The sequence below is a fragment of the Scyliorhinus torazame genome, unplaced genomic scaffold (assembly GCF_047496885.1).
Source record: "Scyliorhinus torazame isolate Kashiwa2021f unplaced genomic scaffold, sScyTor2.1 scaffold_90, whole genome shotgun sequence".
NCBI lineage: Eukaryota > Metazoa > Chordata > Chondrichthyes > Carcharhiniformes > Scyliorhinidae > Scyliorhinus > Scyliorhinus torazame.
Genome location: NW_027307817.1, coordinates 275,170 through 292,510, shown reverse-complemented (window position 1 = coordinate 292,510; position 17,341 = coordinate 275,170). Strand labels below are relative to the sequence as shown.

The 17,341-nt window shown below is 55.3% G+C and overlaps 1 long non-coding RNA gene across 6 annotated transcripts in view; it reads right to left on the bottom strand.

Annotated features, from left to right (window-relative positions):
- Window positions 1–17,341, bottom strand: part of LOC140405578 (uncharacterized) — a 246,236-nt gene that overhangs the window by 47,336 nt on the left and 181,559 nt on the right. The window contains exons 1-4 of one of the 6 annotated variants that reach the window (XR_011938668.1): window positions 11,119–11,242; window positions 10,462–10,595; window positions 10,016–10,122; window positions 8,697–8,802 (exon numbers count right to left, since the gene is read on the bottom strand). This is a non-coding gene — a long non-coding RNA (uncharacterized lncRNA). The other 5 variants (XR_011938666.1, XR_011938669.1, XR_011938667.1 and 2 more) reach the window with 5 other exon arrangements.

Genomic DNA, 17,341 nt, shown 5'->3' with positions numbered 1-17,341 from the left:
GGGAGGGGCTGAGAGGGAGAGAGACTGAGAGGGAGAGGGGCTGAGAGGGAGAGGGACTGAGAGGGAGAGGGGCTGAGAGGGAGAGGGGCTGAGAGGGAGAGGGGCTGAGAGGGAAAGGGGCTGAGAGGGAGAGGGGCTGAGAGGGAGAGGGGCTGAGAGGGAGAGGGGCTGAGAGGGAGAGAGGCTGAGAGGGAGAGAGGCTGAGAGGGAGAGAGGCTGAGAGGGAGAGAGGCTGAGAGGGAGAGGGGCTGAGAGGGAGAGAGGCTGAGAGGGAGAGGGGCTGAGAGGGAGAGGGGCTGAGAGGGAGAGGGGCTGAGAGGGAGAGGGGCTGAGAGGGAGAGAGGCTGAGAGGGAGAGAGGCTGAGAGGGAGAGAGGCTGAGAGCGAGAGAGGCTGAGAGGGAGAGGGGCTGAGAGGGAGAGAGGCTGAGAGGGAGAGAGACTGAGAGGGAGAGGGGCTGAGAGGGAGAGGGGCTGAGAGGGAGAGGGGCTGAGAGGGAGAGGGACTGAGAGGGAGAGAGACTGAGAGGGAGAGGGGCTGAGAGGGAGAGGGGCTGAGAGGGAGAAGGACTGAGAGGGAGAGAGACTGAGAGGGAGAGAGACTGAGAGGGAGAGGGGCTGAGAGGGAGAGAGACTGAGAGGGAGAGGGGCTGAGAGGGTGAGGGGCTGAGAGGGAGAGAGACTGAGAGGGAGAGGGGCTGAGAGGGAGAGAGGCTGAGAGGGAGACGGGCTGAGAGGGAGAGGGGCTGAGAGGGAGAGAGGCTGAGAGGGAGAGGGGCTGAGAGGGAGAGGGGCTGAGAGGGAGAGGGGCTGAGAGGGAGAGGGGCTGAGAGGGAGAGGGACTGAGTGGGAGAGGGGCTGAGAGGGAGAGGGGCTGAGAGGGCGAGGGGCTGAGAGGGAGAGGGGCTGAGAGGGAGAGGGGCTGAGAGGGAGAGGGACTGTGAGGGAGAGAGACTGAGAGGGAGAGAGACTGAGAGGGAGAGGGGCTGAGAGGGAGAGAGGCTGAGAGGGAGAGAGACTGAGAGGGAGAGAGACTGAGAGGGAGAGGGGCTGAGAGGGAGAGGGGCTGAGAGGGAGAGGGGCTGAGAGGGAGAGGGGCTGAGAGGGAGAGGGACTGAGAGGGAGAGAGACTGAGAGGGAGAGAGACTGAGAGGGAGAGGGGCTGAGAGGGAGAGAGGCTGAGAGGGAGAGGCTGAGAGGGAGAGGGGCTGAGAGGGAGACGGGCTGAGAGGGAGAGGGGCTGAGAGGGAGAGAGACTGAGAGGGAGAGAGACAGAGAGGGAGAGGGGCTGAGAGGGAGAGGGGCTGAGAGGGAGAGAGACTGAGAGGGAGAGGGGCTGAGAGGGAGAGAGGCTGAGAGGGAGACGGGCTGAGAGGGAGAGGGGCTGAGAGGGAGAGAGGCTGAGAGGGAGAGAGGCTGAGAGGGAGAGGGGCTGAGAGGGAGAGGGGCTGAGAGGGAGAGAGGCTGAGAGGGAGAGGGGCTGAGAGGGAGAGGGACTGAGTGGGAGAGGGGATGAGAGGGAGAGAGGCTGAGAGGGAGAGAGAGGCTGAGAGGGAGAGGGACTGAGAGGGAGAGGGGCTGAGAGGGAGAGGGGCTGAGAGGGAGAGGGGCTGAGAGGGAGAGGAGCTGAGAGGGAGAGAGGCTGAGAGGGAGAGAGACTGAGAGGGAGAGGGGCTGAGAGGGAGAGGGACTGAGAGGGAGAGAGGCTGAGAGGGAGAGGCTGAGAGGGAGAGGGGCTGAGAGGGAGAGAGACTGAGAGGGAGAGAGGCTGAGAGGGAGAGAGACTGAGAGGGAGAGAGGCTAAGAGGGAGAGGCTGAGAGGGAGAGAGGCTGAGAGGGAGAGGGGCTGAGAGGGAGAGGGGCTGAGAGGGAGAGAGGCTGAGAGGGAGAGGGGCTGAGAGGGAGAGAGGCTGAGAGGGAGAGGGGCTGAGAGGGAGAGGGGCTGAGAGGGAGAGGGGCTGAGAGGGAGAGAGGCTGAGAGGGAGAGAGGCTGAGAGGGAGAGGGGCTGAGAGGGAGAGAGGCTGAGAGGGAGAGGGGCTGAGAGGGAGAGGGGCTGAGAGGGAGAGAGGCTGAGAGGGAGAGAGGCTGAGAGGGAGAGAGGCTGAGAGGGAGAGAGGCTGAGAGGGAGAGGGGCTGAGAGGGAGAGAGGCTGAGAGGGAGAGAGACTGAGAGGGAGAGGGGCTGAGAGGGAGAGGGGCTGAGAGGGAGAGGGGCTGAGAGGGAGAGGGACTGAGAGGGAGAGAGACTGAGAGGGAGAGGGGCTGAGAGGGAGAGGGGCTGAGAGGGAGAGGGACTGAGAGGGAGAGAGACTGAGAGGGAGAGAGACTGAGAGGGAGAGGGGCTGAGAGGGTGAGGGGCTGAGAGGGAGAGGGGCTGAGAGGGAGAGAGACTGAGAGGGAGAGGGGCTGAGAGGGTGAGGGGCTGAGAGGGAGAGAGACTGAGAGGGAGAGGGGCTGAGAGGGAGAGAGGCTGAGAGGGAGACGGGCTGAGAGGGAGAGGGGCTGAGAGGGAGAGAGGCTGAGAGGGAGAGAGGCTGAGAGGGAGAGGGGCTGAGAGGGAGAGGGGCTGAGAGGGAGAGAGGCTGAGAGGGAGAGGGGCTGAGAGGGAGAGGGACTGAGTGGGAGAGGGGCTGAGAGGGAGAGGGGCTGAGAGGGCGAGGGGCTGAGAGGGAGAGGGGCTGAGAGGGAGAGGGGCTGAGAGGGAGAGGGACTGTGAGGGAGAGAGACTGAGAGGGAGAGAGACTGAGAGGGAGAGGGGCTGAGAGGGAGAGAGGCTGAGAGGGAGAGAGACTGAGAGGGAGAGAGACTGAGAGGGAGAGGGGCTGAGAGGGAGAGGGGCTGAGAGGGAGAGGGGCTGAGAGGGAGAGGGGCTGAGAGGGAGAGAGACTGAGAGGGAGAGAGACTGAGAGGGAGAGGGGCTGAGAGGGAGAGAGGCTGAGAGGGAGAGGCTGAGAGGGAGAGGGGCTGAGAGGGAGACGGGCTGAGAGGGAGAGGGGCTGAGAGGGAGAGAGACTGAGAGGGAGAGAGACTGAGAGGGAGAGGGGCTGAGAGGGAGAGAGGCTGAGAGGGAGAGAGAGGCTGAGAGGGAGAGGGACTGAGAGGGAGAGGGGCTGAGAGGGAGAGGGGCTGAGAGGGAGAGGGGCTGAGAGGGAGAGGGGCTGAGAGGGAGAGAGACTGAGAGGGAGAGAGACTGAGAGGGAGAGGGGCTGAGAGGGAGAGAGGCTGAGAGGGAGAGAGACTGAGAGGGAGAGGGGCTGAGAGGGAGAGGGACTGAGAGGGAGAGAGGCTGAGAGGGAGAGGCTGAGAGGGAGAGGGGCTGAGAGGGAGAGAGACTGAGAGGGAGAGAGACTGAGAGGGAGAGAGGCTGAGAGGGAGAGAGACTGAGAGGGAGAGAGGCTGAGAGGGAGAGGCTGAGAGGGAGAGAGGCTGAGAGGGAGAGGGGCTGAGAGGGAGAGGGGCTGAGAGGGAGAGAGACTGAGAGGGAGAGAGGCTGAGAGGGAGAGAGGCTGAGAGGGAGAGAGGCTGAGAGGGAGAGGCTGAGAGGGAGAGGGGCTGAGAGGGAGACGGGCTGAGAGGGAGAGAGACTGAGAGGGAGAGAGGCTGAGAGGGAGAGACTGAGAGGGAGAGAGACTGAGAGGGAGAGAGGCTGAGAGGGAGAGGGGCTGAGAGGGAGAGGGGCTGAGAGGGAGAGAGACTGAGAGGGAGAGAGGCTGAGAGGGAGAGGGACTGAGAGGGAGAGAGACTGAGAGGGAGAGGGGCTGAGAGGGAGAGGGGCTGAGAGGGAGAGGGGCTGAGAGGGAGAGAGGCTGAGAGGGAGAGGGGCTGAGAGGGAGAGGGGCTGAGAGGGAGAGGGGCTGAGAGGGAGAGGGGCTGAGAGGGAGAGGGGCTGAGAGAGAGAGAGGGGCTGAGAGGGAGAGGGGCTGAGAGGGAGAGAGACTGAGAGGGAGAGAGGCTGAGAGGGAGAGGGGCTGAGAGGGAGAGGGGCTGAGAGGGAGAGAGGCTGAGAGGGAGAGAGACTGAGAGGGAGAGGGGCTGAGAGGGAGCGAGGCTGAGAGGGAGAGAGACTGAGAGGGAGAGGGGCTGAGAGGGAGAGGGACTGAGAGGGTGAGGGGCTGAGAGGGAGAGGGGCTGAGAGGGAGAGGGGCTGAGAGGGAGAGGGGCTGAGAGGGAGAGAGGCTGAGAGGGAGAGAGGCTGAGCGGGAGAGAGGCTGAGAGGGAGAGGGGCTGAGAGGGAGAGGGACTGAGAGGGAGAGGGGCTGAGAGGGAGAGGGGCTGAGAGGGAGAGAGGCTGAGAGGGAGAGGGGCTGAGAGGGAGAGGGACTGAGAGGGAGAGGGGCTGAGAGGGAGAGAGACTGAGAGGGAGAGGGGCTGAGAGGGAGAGAGGCTGAGAGGGAGAGAGGCTGAGAGGGTGAGGGGCTGAGAGGGAGAGGGGCTGAGAGGGAGAGGGGCTGAGAGGGAGAGGGGCTGAGAGGGAGAGAGACTGAGAGGGAGAGAGACTGAGAGGGAGAGAGACTGAGAGGGAGAGAGGCTGAGAGGGAGAGGGGCTGAGAGGGAGAGGGGCTGAGAGGGAGAGAGGCTGAGAGGGAGAGGGGCTGAGAGGGAGAGGGGCTGAGAGGGAGAGAGACTGAGAGGGAGAGAGGCTGAGAGGGAGAGGGGCTGAGAGGGAGAGGGGCTGAGAGGGAGAGAGGCTGAGAGGGAGAGGGGCTGAGAGGGAGAGGGGCTGAGAGGGAGAGGGGCTGAGAGGGAGAGGGGCTGAGAGGGAGAGGGGCTGAGAAGGAGAGGGGCTGAGAGAGAGAGACTGAGAATGTGACAAGCAGAAAGTCAGTAAAAGTCGATTCAAACGGTCCCCTGGGCTTTCACAAGGAACCGTGACATTAATCACAGTACAACACGGGCACTGCGCGATTGGGAAATTGTCTGATTAAATGGAAGCCCCTCTTTAAAACTGATAGTGGGGCAGAGGGGGGGGGAGCCTGGAGACATTGGAGAACTCGGTGAGCTGAATTAACCCCCTCCCACACCCACACAACCCCCCTCCCCCCATCACCAACACTTCACTAATCAGTCCGTCTTCAGCACAGGAGATATCCCTTACACAGCCTCACATTTATAAATTCAATCCCAGCACCTCGGCAACATTATGAAAGTCGATACGTTCATGTTTACATGTTGCAGTGTGCACAGCAGGATCCCATAAATAATAAACATGATGGAGACAGGAGCCCAGTCCGTATCCTGCGTCTCTCTTAACCTCCCACTCAACCGCCCCCCTCCGCACACACCCCACACCCCCACACACATTCGCCACCCCCACTAGCCTCCCCATTCAAATAACGACAGATCACGTTGGTGTTTTTATCATTTTATTGGAAGAGGAAATATAGAGGGAAATAGCTGGAGAGAGAGGCTCGGTGAGGGGAGGGGGATGTGGTGGGGAAGAGTGAGACAGGCAATTTCTCCCACGCTCCCTCTCTTTCTCTCTCAGGTCTTCTTTCCCTCTGGAGGCATTTTCAAATCGACTGGCCTCAGGACAGGACAGGGCTGTCTCAGGACATTTTCAAATCGACTGTCTCAGGACAGGACAGGGCTGTCTCAGGACATTTTCAAATCGACTGTCTCAGGACAGGACAGGGCTGTCTCAGGACATTTTCAAATCGACTGTCTCAGGACAGGACAGGGCTGTCTCAGGACATTTTAGGACATTTTCAAATCGACTGTCTCAGGACAGGACAGGGCTCTCAGGACATTTTCAAATCGACTGTCTCAGGACAGGACAGGGCTGTCTCAGGACATTTTCAAATCGACTGTCTCAGGACAGGACAGGGCTGTCTCAGGACATTTTCAAATCGACTGTCTCAGGACAGGACAGGGCTGTCTCAGGACATTTTCAAATCGACTGTCTCAGGATTGTGTAAAATCGCACTTTCTAAAAGGTAATGTGACTGGGCCGTGACTGTGCACAGCAGAACCCCCACCCCCAGACCCTGTGCCTGATCACCCCCTCACCCCACCCCACATCTCTCCCCCCGTTTCCCCTGGCCCTCCCTTTTCTCTCACCCCCTCTCTTTTTCACTCCTCGCTCCCACCGCCCTCTCTCTCTTTCTCTCTCCCCTTTTTTCACTCTCTCCCTCCACCCTCTAACTTTCTCTGTCCCCCTCCCCTTTTCACTTTATCTCCTTCCACCCTCTTGTCGTTCTCTCTCCCTCTTTTTCACTCCCTCTCCCTCCACCCTGTCTTTCTCTGTCCTCCCCTCTCTTTTTCATTCTCTCTCCCTCAACCCTGTCTTTCTCTGTCCCCCTCCCCTTGTCACTATATCTTTCTCCCTCCACTCTCTCTCTCTTTCTCTCTCCTCCTCTTTTTCACTCCCTCTCTCCCACCGCCCTCTCTCTGTCTTTCTCCCTCCCCCTCTTTTTCACTCTCTCTCCCTCCACCCTCTGTCTTTCTCTGTCCCCCTCCCCTTTTCACTATATCTCTTTACCTCCACTCTCTCTCTCTTTCTCTCCCTGCCCTCTCTTTTTCACTCTCTTTCTCCCTCCACTCTCTCGACAAATCACATTGGGGTTCTCTGTAACATTTAGTCCAAGATGAAATGTAGAAAGAAATGGCTGGAAAGTAGGAGAGAGAGAGACAGAAAGCTGGGGTGACTGAGGCAGGGACATTTAACCCCAAACCCCCCTCAGAAATCCTTCCTATCCCACCGCCCTGTCTAAAACACAAACACCACCATTGACAAACCTGTACCCAGGCTGCGGCCTATTCATTTCAGACCCATTCCCGACTGCTGCACACTCAGTGAGCCAGTTTAATATTAAATTGTGCGTGGTCACTAAGTTGACATTTCAGGAAAGGCTGCAGGCCACTGATGCACAGCAGGATCCCACAACCAGCGATGTGATCCTGACAGGGTGGGACAGGCAGGTGAGCGGGGGGATGGGGGAGAGACATATTCCTTCCCTTGCCTGCTATATTCTTTCCTCCATCTCTTCCCCCCCCCGCCCCCAAAATACCCCCACCCCTGAATACCACGGGTATTGGGAGTCTGGAGCCACATCCACTGTCCCCAGAAAGTTACACTTCCCTCTTTAAACTGGGAAACCAGCTGCCTGGTCCGTCCGGAGACTTTTTACAATCACCCTCCCAGCATTTATTTCCATTTATTTCCCAAATCAGGGTATCCCCAGAAAGATGTGATGAGACTCCCCATTGCAGTTTGTGGGAAGGTTTCATTGATTGAAGGTTTAAAGAGACACTAAAAAGCTGGAGAGATGGACAGATAGCGGCAGAATGCTGGAGAGACAGAGAGAGAGAGAGAGAGGCAAGAATGGAAAGAAGGCAGAAAGGGAGAGAAAGCCTCTCTTTTTCACTACCTCCCTCTCCCTCCAACCTCTCTCTCTCACATCTCCCTCCTACCCCCCCCCCCCCCCCCCCCTCCCACGACCCCACTCTCTCTCTCTCTCTCTCTCTCATCCCAGTAGTTGGGAAGGAGAGAGAGAGAGAGGATCACACACAGGAATCCAACAATCACTACCACAGCAAACTGAATTCAAATGGCCCCCTGCCAATTTCATTTCACCCTCACATTTAAGTCTCGGCCTAAAACACAGGCTTTATTCCAGAATTACACCCCCTTCAAGTGTAAGGGACTATAATTCCAGATTACTTTACAGTCGATGGATTCAGTATTAAAGTGACCCCACTGTTGGTTCATTTCAGGAATTCTGCAGGCAACTTGTGCACGGGGAGACCCCAAAAATGGTGACACTTTCCAAATTGAGTTCCGAGTTTCTGATGGTGGATTTCTCTCTCAGCAGCGATGAGATCATGGCTGAATATCCCGTCAGTGCACGCAGAAAGGGTTCATTAACTCTCTCGTTCCCAAGCACTCAAGTTTAAGACTTTAAAATTCGAGACCTTCGAACCCACTTTGCAGTCCGTGAGCTATTTCATTAAAAAAAAAGTAGGTACTCTATATTTATTTATTTATTTTTATAAATTTAGAGTACCTAATTCATTTTTTCCAATTAAGGGACAATTTCACGTGGCCAATCCACCTACCCTGCAAATCTTTGGGTTGTGGGGGCGAAACCCACTCAAACACAGGAAGAGAGCTATTTTATTTTCAGAGTTGTGGTCACTGTTGCTGCGCGGGCAAAGGCCACAGGCCTGTGAGTGAACAGCAAGATCCCACAGCAGCAGCAATCTGGACCTAACCAGATGGGACACTGTCCTTCTCCCCCCCCCCCCCCCCCCTCCTCACTCCTGCTGGGAGCCCCATTCCCCACTGCACCTAACACCACCCCCCCCCACCCCACCCCCGCCGTGTCATGTGTGGATTGGAACATCCCTGGAGAAGTCCCTTCAGTTTCTGAAAGAGTTAAACTGCCTCTTAAAACGAAGAAAAACCTTTTTGAAACAAAATCCATTGGCACACAGAAAGATCCCAGAAGGTGCAGTCGGCAGTGTTGAGTGTCGTTGACATTTGCTACCAGGTTGCAGAGAGTGGCTGAGACAGTGAAATCCCCCCCCCCCCCACCACACATACCCGGGATGCTCAGAATTAACATAACCCCTGTTATTTTGGAACAAAATTAGACAGCTTTATATTCCAGATTTGTATTTTACTCTTTGCCGCCCACCAAAGGGTTAATGTGTTTGTGTCGAAGTGCAAGGCCGGTGCGGCAATAAAGAGACAACTCACGTGAGTGCGGCCTGTGGAGTAGGCCTCAGTCCATCCACTTGTCCTCTGGAGAATAGCCTTTGTCCAAAGATTCCTGGTCGCATTGCAGTCTTCAAAGTTCAAATTCCTGGGAAAAAGAGGGAGAAAATTAACTAAAACGCAGGAAAATGTTTACACTTGTAGCACAGCAAGAGGCCAAGATTCCCCCTCTCAGTCACACAAACTCTCAGCAACATCCACCTACACTAATCTCAGTTATAAACCACAGAATAAAAAAGATTGAGAGACAGTTCCCACTTCCCTTGTCTTTCTCTTTCTCTCTCTCTCGCTATCTCATTCGGTCCCACTATCCCTCTCATTCATATTTCTGTCTCCCTCGTTATCCCTCATCAGCCTTCCAGCATTTAGTTCTATTTGTTTCTCTAATCAGGATATCCCCAGAAAGATGTGATGAGACTCCCCATTGCAGTTTGTGGGGTGGTTTTCTTAGATTAAAGGTTTAAAGAGACACTAAAAAGCTGGAGAGAAATGGACAGATAGTGGCAGAAAGCTGGGGAGACAGAGAGAGAGAGAGAGAGGGGCAAGAATGGAAGGAAGACAGAAAGGGAGAGAAAGCCTCTCTTTTTCACGACCTCCCTCTCCCTCCACCATCTCTGTCTTTCTCCTCTCCCTCTCTCTAATCTCTATTACCCCCCAGCCCCACACTCTTTCTGTACTTCTCTCTCTCTCTCTTTCTATCATCCTAATAGTTGGGAAGGAGAAAGAGAGAGAGAGACAGGGTCACACACAGGAATCCAACATTCACAACCACAGCAAACTGAATTCAAATGACCTCCTGCGAATTTAATTTCACTCTCATACTTGTGCCTCGGCCTAAAATACAGGCTTCATTCCAGAATTAGACCCGCTTCAAGTCAAGGGACTTTAATTCCGGGCAATCGAGATTACTTTACAGTCAATGGGTTCATTTAAAAGTGACCCCACTATCGTTAATTTTGTGAATTATGCCGGCAACCTGGGCACAGGGAGAGCCCAACAAATGATGACCACTTTCAAAATTGAGTTCAGAGTTTCTGATCTGAGATTTCTCTCTCTCTCTCTACCAGATTACAGAGAGTGGCTGAAACAGTGAAATGCCCCCCACCCCCCACCCCACACACACACCGCACCCCATACCCCCACCCCTGGGACGCTCAGAATTAATATAACCCCTGTTATTTTGGAACAAAATTAGACAGCTTCATATTCCAGATTTGTATTTTACTCTTTGCCGCCCACATAAGGTTTAATGTGTTTGTGTCTAAGTGCAAGGCCGGGGCTGCAATAAAGAGACAACTCACGTGAGTGCGGCCTGTGGAGTAGGCCTCAGTCCATCCATCCATGCTCGGGAGAAATACCCTTACCCAAAGATTCCTGCTCACATTGCAGTCTTTCAAAATTCAAATTCCTGGGAAAAAGAGGGAGAAAATCAACTAAACCACAGGAAAAGATTGAAACTATTTCATACAGCGAGAGCCCAGGGTCCCCTTTTCAGTTTTACAACCCCTCAGCAACATCCGAATACAAATAAGTCACAGCTTTCAACCAGAGGTTAAAAAAGATTGAGAGACAATTAATACTCAAAATCTTTTTATTGTCACAATTAGGCTGACATTAATACTGCAATGAAGTTACTGTGAAAATCCCCTTCTCTTGTGTTTCTCGCTGTCTCTCTATCCCTCTTATACATATTTCTGTCTCCCTCCCTCATTCACTCTTTTTGATCCCTCCAATATTAAAATTAAACCTCAGTCAGGGTAATAACCCGGGTGAAGCCTGCGGAACAGGCCTCAGCCAGCGCTCCCTCGGGAAGAATTCACCCTCCCTCGTCCTCCTCACTGGATTCCCGACTTCCTTCCAGTTCTCCAAATAAAAACGCCTCTGGAGAAAAAAAGGAGATAACATTGATTATAAAGGCAATAACAGGGACATTTTAATAAAATATTCAAAACAGCACAACAGGAGTTCAACATCTCCAATCTCGAGTCAATCAGTAACATGTCAACAGCCAAAAACAGGCAGATTGACACACCCAGCGACACACACACACACACACACTGAAGCAGAGGGGTAATGTTTTGAGTGTAGTGAGTTTTTGGTTTGTGAACTGAAGTCCCTCAGACACAGATATATCCTCAGTGAGCTGTGAGCAGACTCCACCCCTAGTCTCTGCCATGTGTGGAATGTCTGTCTCAGACCACAGCTCTCTATTGACATGTAAATGCAGGCCAAGAGATACTGATCTCCTTGCTGCTCAGCCCCACACACACAGAATGTGACTTCAGCTAACCCTTGGCCTTCCCCACACCAGTGTTGTTCACTGAGCAGGACAGAAAAAATTGGATTAAATGTAATTATTAGACAGGGACGTTCTTATTTTCTCTACCCAAGTGGATAACCTCACATTTATCCACGTTGTACTGCATCTGCCATATCTCTCACTCACTCCCCTCCAATAGGATTGAATCGTAATTTAAAATAGTATTGGGAAATGATTAGAAACAGTTTGGACTGAGATCTCCTCAGTGACCTGTGTGCAGACCCCACCCCCGACTTTCTGTGAGGAATGCCCCCCTCGGTGTGGTTCCTGTGTCTGCTAAGGAAGACACTTGTCCTGTCTATGGTTATGTTAATTCAGCAGTTAGCAACAGATTCTGTCCTGTCATTATTTCTGTCTTTGGTTTAACATTTGTTTACCTCTGAATTTCTGACATGTTTGGAATGACTATTCGTCTGTCGCCTTAGGAAGGCTCTCCATAGAATGAGTAAAAAGCAGCAAGAAATCACAGAATGTGAGTTAAACACAACTTCATTTCTGCCTACATTTGGAGAGAAGATTCCTGGCCACAAAAACAAAGCTCATTGCAAAGTTTCACTTCATATTTTACATGTTGTTCACAGACAGATTTCTTCAATGAGCTGCTCTATAAATCTGGATTCAATTTGACTTTTTCTCACTGTGAGATGAAAAGTTTATTCCTGAATCAGTACACGGTCATCGGCAACAACATAATTTTATTAGACAGTGAGGATCAATGGGATTTTTCACTGAAATCCTCTGATGTCAATTCCTGAGATTAGAATTTGTAATGAAACAATTTGGATTCAATGAAAACGGTCAGTTTAATAACCCCAATGTTCTGACTGCCTCACGTCCTGGCACCCTCACACCCTCATGTCCCCTAACTCTCAATCCCTGACCCACTCACGCCTCCGAAACCTCAGATCCTGACCCGCTGTGTACCTCTTTCTGTGTGTGTGTCCCTTACTCTGTCTGTGTGCCCACCTCTCACTGTCCCTCTCTGTATCCCTCTCTCCCTCTGTGTCCCTCTCTCTCGCTGTCTGTGTCCTTCTATCTCACTCTATCCCTCTCTTTCACTGCGTATCTCTTTCTATCTGTCTCACTCTCTCTGTGTCCCTCTCCCTCTATGTGTCCCCGTCTCTCTGTCTCTCTCGCTGTGTTCCTCGCTCTCTCGCTGTGTCCTTCTCTCTCTCGCTGTGTACCCGTCCCTCTCGATGTGTCCCCCTCTCTCTCTCGCTGCGTCCCTCACTCTCTCTCGCTGCTTCCCTCTCTCTCTCGCTGTGTCCCCCTCTCTCTCGCTGTGTTCCTCGCTCTCTCGCTGTGTCCCTCTCTCTCTCGCTGTGTACCCGTCCCTCTCACTGTGTCCCCCTCTCTCTCTCTCGCTGTGTTCCTCGCTCACTCGCTGTGTCCCTCTCTCTCTCGCTGTGTTCCCCGCTCTCTCGCTGTGTCCCTCTCTCTCTTTCGCTGTGTCATAGATTATCATAGAATTTACAGTGCAGAAGGTGGCCATTCGGCCCATCGAGTCTGCACCAGCTCTTGGAAAGAGCACGCCACCCAAGGTCAACACCGCCACCCTATCCCCATAACCCAGTAACCCCACAACGCTAAGGGCAATTCTGGACACTAAGGGCTATTTATCATGGCCAATCCACCTAACCTGCACATCTTTGGACTGTGGGAGGAAACCAGAGCACCCGGAGGAAACCCACGCAGACACGGGGAGGATGTGCAGACTCCGCACAGAGAGTGACCCAAGCCGGAATCGAACCTGGGACCCTGGAGCTGTGAAACAATTGTGCTATCCACAAGGCTACCGTGCTGTCCCACTCTCTCTCGCTGTGTCCCTCCCTCACTCGGTGTGCTCCTCTCTCTCTCGCTGTGCCCCTCTCTCTCTCGCTGCGGTCCTCTCTCACTCGCTGTGTCCCTCTCTCTCTCGCTGTGTCCCTCACTCTCTCGCCGTGTACCCGTCCCTCTCGCTGTGTCCCCCTCTCTCTCGTTGTGTCCCTCTCTCTCTCGCTGTGTCCCTTGCTCTCTGTGTCCCTTGCTCTCTGTGTCCCTTGCTCTCTCCCTGTCCCCCTCTCTCTCGTTGTGTCCCTCTCTCTCTCTCGCTGTGTCCCTTGCTCTCTGTGTCCCTCACTCTCTGTGTCCCTCGCTCTCTCTGCGTCCCTCGCTCTCTCTGTGCCCCTCGCTCTGTCTGTGTCCCTCGGTCTGTGTCCCTCACTCTCTCTGTGTCCCTCACTCTCTGTGTCCCTCGCTCTCTCTGTGACCCTCGCTCTCTCTGTTTCCCTCGCTCTCTGTGTTCCTCACTCTCTGTGTTCCTCGCTCTCTCTGTGTGTCCCTCGCTCTCTATGTCCCTTGCTCTCTCTGTGTCCCTGGCTCTGTCTGTGTCCCTTGCTCTCTCTGTGTGTCCCTCGCTCTCTGTGTCCCTCGCTCTCTGTGTCCCTCGATCTCTCTGTGTCCCTCGCTCTCTCTGTGTCCCACACTCTCTCTGTGTCCCTCACTTTCTGTGTGTCCCTCGGGCTCTCTGTGTCCCTCGCGCTCTCTGTGTCCCTCGTGCACTGTGTCCCTCACTCTCTGTGTCCCTCACTCTCTGTGTCCCTCGTTCTCTGTGTTAATCGCTCTCTGGGTCCCTCGCTCTCTGTGTGCCTCACTCTCTGTGTCCCTCGTTCTCTCTGTGTCCCTCACTCTCTGTTTTCCTCACTCTCTGTGTCCCTCGCTCTCTGTGTCCCTCGTGCTCTGTGTCCCTCGCTCTTTGTGTCCCTCGCTCTCTCTGTGTCCCTCGCTCTGTCTGTGTCCCTCGCTCTGTGTCCCTCACTCTCTCTGTGTCCCTCACTCTCTCTGTGTCCCTCGCTCTCTCTGTGTCCCTCGCTCTCTCTGTGTCCCTCGCTCTGTCTGTGTCCCTCGCTCTGTGTCCCTCACTCTCTCTGTGTCCCTCACTCTCTCTGTGTCCCTCGCTCTCTCTGTGTCCCTCGCTCTCTCTGTGTCCCTCGCTCTCTGTGTTCCACACTCTCTGTGTCCCTCACTCTCTCTGTGTGTCCCTCGCTTACTGTGTTCCTCGCTATATCTGTTTCCCTCGCTCTCTGTGTTCCTCACTCTCTGTGTCTCTCACTCGCTCTGTGTTTTCCTCGCTCTCTGTGTCCCTCGTTCTCTCTGTGCGTCCCTCGCTCTCTATGTCCCTCGCTCTCTCTGTGTCCCTTGCTCTCTGTGACCCTCGCTCTCTCTGTGTCCCTCGCTCTCTCTGTGTCCCACACTCTCTCTGTGTTCCACACTCTCTGTGTCCCTCGCTCTCTGTGTCCCTCGCGCTCTCTGTGTCCCTAGCGCTCTCTGTGTCACTCGCTCTCTGTGTCCCACACTCTCTCAGTGTGTCCCTCACTCTCTGTATCCTTCACTCTCTAAGTGTCCCTCGCTCTCTGTGTCCCTTGCTCTCTGTGACCCTCGCTCTCTCTGTGTCCCCCACTCTCTCTCTGTCCCTCGCGGTCTCTGTGTCCCTCCCGGTGTCTGTGTCGCTCGCACTCTCTGTGTCCCTCGCGCTCTCTGTGTCACTCGTGCTCTCTGTGTCCTTCGCTCTCTGTGTCCTTCGCTCTCTGTGTCCCTCGCTCTCTGTGTCCCTCGCTCTCTGTGTCCCTCGCTCTCTCTCTGCCCCTCGCTCTCTCTGTGTCCCTCGCTCGCTGTGTGTCCCTCGCTCTCTCTGTGTCCCTGGCTCTCTGTGTCCCTTACTCTCTCTCTGCCCCTCGCTCTCCCTGTGTCCCTCGCTCTCTGTGTGTCCCTCGCTCTCTCTGTGTCTCTCGCTCTCTCTGTGCCCCTCGCTCTCTGTGCCCCTCACTCTCTGAGTCCCTCGCACTCTCTGTGTCCTTCGCTCTCTCTGTGTCCCTCGCTCTCTGTGTCCGACACTCTCTGTGTCCGACACTCTCTGTGTCCCTTGACGTTTGTGTCCCTCGCTCTCTGTGTCCCTCACTCTTTGTGTCCCTCATGCTCTGTGCTACTCGCTCTCTGTGTCCCACACTCTCTGTGTCCCACACTCTCTGTGTCCCTCGCTCTCTGTGTCCCACACTCTCTGTGTCCCTCGCTCTGTGTGTCCCTCGCTCTCTCTGTGTCCCTCCCTCTCTCTGTGTCCCTCCCTCTCTCTGTGTCCCTCGTTCTCCCTGTGTCGCTCACTCTCCGTGTCCCTCACTCTCTCTGTGTCCCTTGCTCTCTCTGTGTCCCTCGCTCTCTGTGACCCTCGCTCTCTCTGTGTCCCTCCCTCTCTCTGTGTCCCTCGCTCTCCCTGTGTCGCTCACTCTCGGTGTCCCTCACTCTCTCTGTGTCCCTCACTCTCTGTGTTCCTCACTCTCTGTGTCCCTCACTCTCTCTGTGCCCCTCACTCTCTGTGACCCTCACTCTCTCTGTGTCCCTCACTCACTCTCTGTCCCTCACTCTCTCTGTGGCCCTCACTCTCTATGTCCCTTACTCTTTCTGTGTCCCTCGCTCTCTGTGTCCCTCACTCTCTCTGTGTCCCTCACTCTGTGTCTCTCGCTCTCTCTGTGTGTCCCTCGCTCTCTGTGTCCCTCACTCTCTGTGCCCCTCACTCTCTCTGTGTCCCTCACTCTCTGTGTCCCTCGCACTCTCTGCGTCCCTCGCTCTCTCTGGGTCCCTCGCTCCCACTGGGTCCCTCACTCTCTCTGTGTCCCTCACTCTCTGTGTCCCTCGCTCTCTGTGTCCCTCGCTCTCTGTGTCCCTCACTCTCTCTGTGTCTCTCACTCTCTCTGTGTACCACACTCTCTCTGTGTGTCCCTCGCTCTCTCTGTGTGTCCCTCGCTCTCTGTGTCCCTCGCTCTCTCTGTGTCCATGGCTCTGTCTGTGTGTCCCTCATTCTCTGTGTCCCACACTCTCTCTCTCTGTCATTCACGCTCTCTGTGTCCCACACTCTCTCTGTGTGTCCCTCACTATCTGTGTCCCTCGCTATCTCTGTGTGTCCCTCGCTCTCTGTGTCCCTCGCTCTCTGTGTCCTCGCTCTCTCTGTGTCACTCGCGCTCTCTGTGTCCCTCACTCTCTCTGTGTCCCTCCCTTTCTGTGTGTCCCTCGCTCTCTCTGTGTCCCTCGCTCTCTCTGTGTCCCTCGCTCTGTCTGTGTCCCTCGCTCTGTCTGTGTCCCTCGCTCTGTGTCCCTCACTCTCTCTGTGTCCCTCACTCTCTCTGTGTCCCTCTCTCTCGCTGTGTCCCTTGCTCTCTGTGTCCCTCACTCTCTGTGTCCCTCGCTCTCTGTGTGTCCCTGGCTCCCTCTGTGTCCCTCTTCCTCCATGTGTCCCTCGCTCTATCTGTGTCCCTCGCTCTCTCTGTGTCCCTCGCTCTCTCTGTGTCCCTCTTCCTCCATGTGTCCCTCGCTCTCTCTGTGTCCCTCGCTCTAGCTGTGTCCCTCGCTCTCGCTGTGTCCCTCGCTCTCTCTGTGTCCCTCGCTCTCTCTGTGTCCCTCGCTCTCTCGGTGTCCATCGCTCTCTCTGTGTCCCTCGCTCTCTCAGTGTCCCTCGGTCTGTGACCCTCGCTCTGTCTGTGTCCCTCCCTTTCTGTGTGTCCCTCGGGCTCTCTGTGTCCCTCGCGCTCTCTGTGTCCCTCGTGCACTGTGTCCCTCACTCTCTGTGTCCCTCGTTCTCTGTGTTAATCGCTCTCTGGGTCCCTCGCTCTCTGTGTGCCTCACTCTCTGTGTCCCTCGTTCTCTCTGTGTCCCTCACTCTCTGTTTTCCTCACTCTCTGTGTCCCTCGCTCTCTGTGTCCCTCGTGCTCTGTGTCCCTCGCTCTTTGTGTCCCTCGCTCTCTCTGTGTCCCTCGCTCTGTCTGTGTCCCTCGCTCTGTGTCCCTCACTCTCTCTGTGTCCCTCACTCTCTCTGTGTCCCTCGCTCTCTCAGTGTCCCTCGCTCTCTCTGTGTCCCTCGCTCTGTCTGTGTCCCTCGCTCTGTGTCCCTCACTCTCTCTGTGTCCCTCACTCTCTCTGTGTCCCTCGCTCTCTCTGTGTCCCTCGCTCTCTCTGTGTCCCTCGCTCTCTGTGTTCCACACTCTCTGTGTCCCTCACTCTCTCTTTGTGTCCCTCGCTTACTGTGTTCCTCGCTATATCTGTTTCCCTCGCTCTCTGTGTTCCTCACTCTCTGTGTCTCTCACTCGCTCTGTGTTTTCCTCGCTCTCTGTGTCCCTCGTTCTCTCTGTGCGTCCCTCGCTCTCTATGTCCCTCGCTCTCTCTGTGTCCCTTGCTCTCTGTGTCCCTCGCTCTCTCTGTGTCCCTCGCTCTCTCTGTGTCCCACACTCTCTCTGTGTTCCACACTCCCTGTGTCCCTCGCTCTCTGTGTCCCTCGCGCTCT